Here is a 2,799-nt window from a genome sequence, read left to right as displayed (position 1 = left end):
TCCACTCTGATGAACTGGCGGCTAAGACCTGAGCCCACACAGTTGCTGCAAGGTATTGTGGGCAGGCACGAGGCGATTACAGAAATATCCACCCTCCATGAATGCTTTGATCCAAAATGAAACACTACTTCACCGCCCATTTTTAGGCTCCATCTAAAGAGCAAAAACGGGATCATAATACTTTTACTCTCAAGTAAGCATGTGTGTACAGGCGTCTTTACAGAGAGGGAGGAATAAAAAATATAAAAAAGCACAATGTGTAATTAATAGTAAAACAAATTAAATCTGTTTTATTACAAAAAAATGTAGACAGATTTGACTTTGATGAGATTTTTTCGTGAGGTCTAACACCAAAGATCAAATAGATTATTATAAATATAAGGTGCCAACCTCACACACAGACCTCTGTGGGTCTTCATTAATGCACCTTTTCAATAACTGATTACAAAGTGTTGTAATAATAATAATAAAAATAATAATAATGATGATGATATAAACTTAAGAGTTAAGTTGAAATGACAGAAAACAAGTGAGAAACAACAACAAAGAAGAACAATGTGTTGAACATGAAATCATCGTATTTACTTTAAAAAAGAATAACGATGTAATAATATGATTTGAATTGGTTGTTGGTTTACTTTAAAGTCACATTCTTTATTAGACTTTTTGTAGTATTGTCTCTGATTATCAGTCACACCTGTGCAGGAGGCTAACATGGGGAGGGATGTGAACGTGTGGTCTGCGATAAAACTCTGCTGAGGATGAGTGCAGTCATAATTCCCAATCTCTGTCCACCTCGCAGCCTAAGCCTGCTGGCATTTTGTGCATGATGATCTAAAACAACTGTGACCGACCCCCAGATCAAGTCTTGATGCCCAAAATGTCGGCTCCTTGCTTGCACAGCCCCAAACAGTCTGCCAGTCAATCCCTCAGAATGAACAGTGGACTCAGTCCCATTTAGGGGCTGAGGCCTACAGCTGCACGTCAGTTTGGTTGTATTATTTGGGAAGGTAATTCAAAGCTCCACAAATGTCTAATAATCCAAACACGAGCATTGATGGGGCTGGCCACATTAGGGTCTAAATGATTTTGAGAAACACTGGGGACGTAAGGAGAGCTGGCTCTGAGAAGTCAGCTGTTGCAGTGGGCTGCAGTGTAGTAGTGCAGAGAGATGTGCGAGGGGACCAGGCTAATGCTGCATGCACTTCACTATGTGTTTGTGTGTGTGTGTTTATGTGCCGGAGTATGTGGACTTATTTAAAGCCAGCAGCTCCGGGGACTTTGGGATTCATCTCCTCCTCATGTGTTATCAGCATGCCAGCTTTTCAAATGGTGCAGCAAGTGACACAGTACATAAAGCAGCCTCTGCCTCTCTGAAGAGCCCCTTGTCCCAGAATAGCTCAGGCCTGCTCTATCTAACTGATGCCCGAGAAAGTCTGAGCCATCACGGCAACACCTCTCAGTCTGCCACGGCAACAGATAACGGCATCAACAAAGATGGCCGCCCCTCAAATGAAGACATCTTTTTAGGCATTCGTTCTCTCACTTCTTTCGCTGTTTATGGTGTGTGCTGAGACAAAATGAACCCTTTCTGTCGTGCCATAAACCGGCCTTTTGCCCCTCAGGGTTTGTAAAGTTACAGAGTCCTGGTGGAAGCAGACGGCCGTCTTGGGCTTATCTTCATTGCTTTTGCACAATTCGAAGTTGCCAACAGTTAACCGTCAATCTCCCTATCAGGAATGCTGGACTCTGGCTTTGTCTATTCTGAGAAACTGTGGTCCCCTTTCCCTCCCCCATGCTGCACTGTCACCCTGCTCTCATACCAGGCACCAACCTCTCCCCTTGCTCTGAAGGTCAGATCTGGTGGAGCCAGAGTGTGAGAGGCGCAGTGCTTATGCCAGAATTACATACAAAATCACAGCAGCTACATGTGACAATATTATGCACAGTGCGACCAAAGACTAAGACTGAGATACATCACATGTCTATCAGAGGCCCAAGGTGCTAAAACCCCAGATATTGCTGGTTACAGCTCTGTAGAAACATGAGTGACGTTTACTGCTCTTCAGTTCACATGAGCCACGTTATTGTGTGTTAGGAGCCACGCGCCATGTTTCACTCTATTAATATAATGTTGTGTATTTATAGTAGCATGTTTAATGCCACACAGCTCCTGAAATAATCTCTTCTAAGGTTGCATCCTCCGTGGACACACACAATAGCAAACATCACTGTTGGCACTTAACAACATAAAGCTTCAGGGCTATTACTTAGAGGGAAACATGAGTTCATAAGCATCACAGTCGCCTAAAGTGGGAAGAGTTCATTTGTGTTCATTTAGAAGTTAAGGCTCGATCTTGTTATAACTTTAATATAAAAACTACATACATATAATTTTGCAGTTTTGCTGAAAATATTCCTTTAAATTGCCAGTTTATGTTTCTAAGTGTGGAAACAAATCACTGTCCTGGTTGAAGCAATGATGCACCGTCCTTCAAAATCTATGGAGTGTTAAAATTCCCCCCTACAGTGATGCTCCTAATGCAACTCTCTCCCACACCCTCGCAGTGTGTATAGTGCATAAAATAACTGGGATACAAAAATAGCCGGCTTGGGTTTAGCGCAATGACAAAAACGTAGCTTTCCTTTTGTGTCAATTGAGACAGGCGCTCAGCACCAATAGGCGTCGGAGGAGGTGGCATATGCTAATGAGGGACAAATGTCCACTGACCATGACCTTGAGAAACACAGTATAAAGGAGGGTACATCTCACCAAGCTGTTATTTGGTTGTGGTCGTC

This window comes from Semicossyphus pulcher, unplaced genomic scaffold (genome assembly GCF_022749685.1).
Source record: "Semicossyphus pulcher isolate SPU_LCO1_2020_fin unplaced genomic scaffold, fSemPul1.0.p SCAF_3, whole genome shotgun sequence".
In the NCBI taxonomy this organism is placed as follows: Eukaryota; Metazoa; Chordata; class Actinopteri; order Labriformes; family Labridae; genus Semicossyphus; species Semicossyphus pulcher.
The sequence above is the reverse complement of the archived record's forward strand: the minus strand, read 5'-3'. Positions refer to the sequence as shown.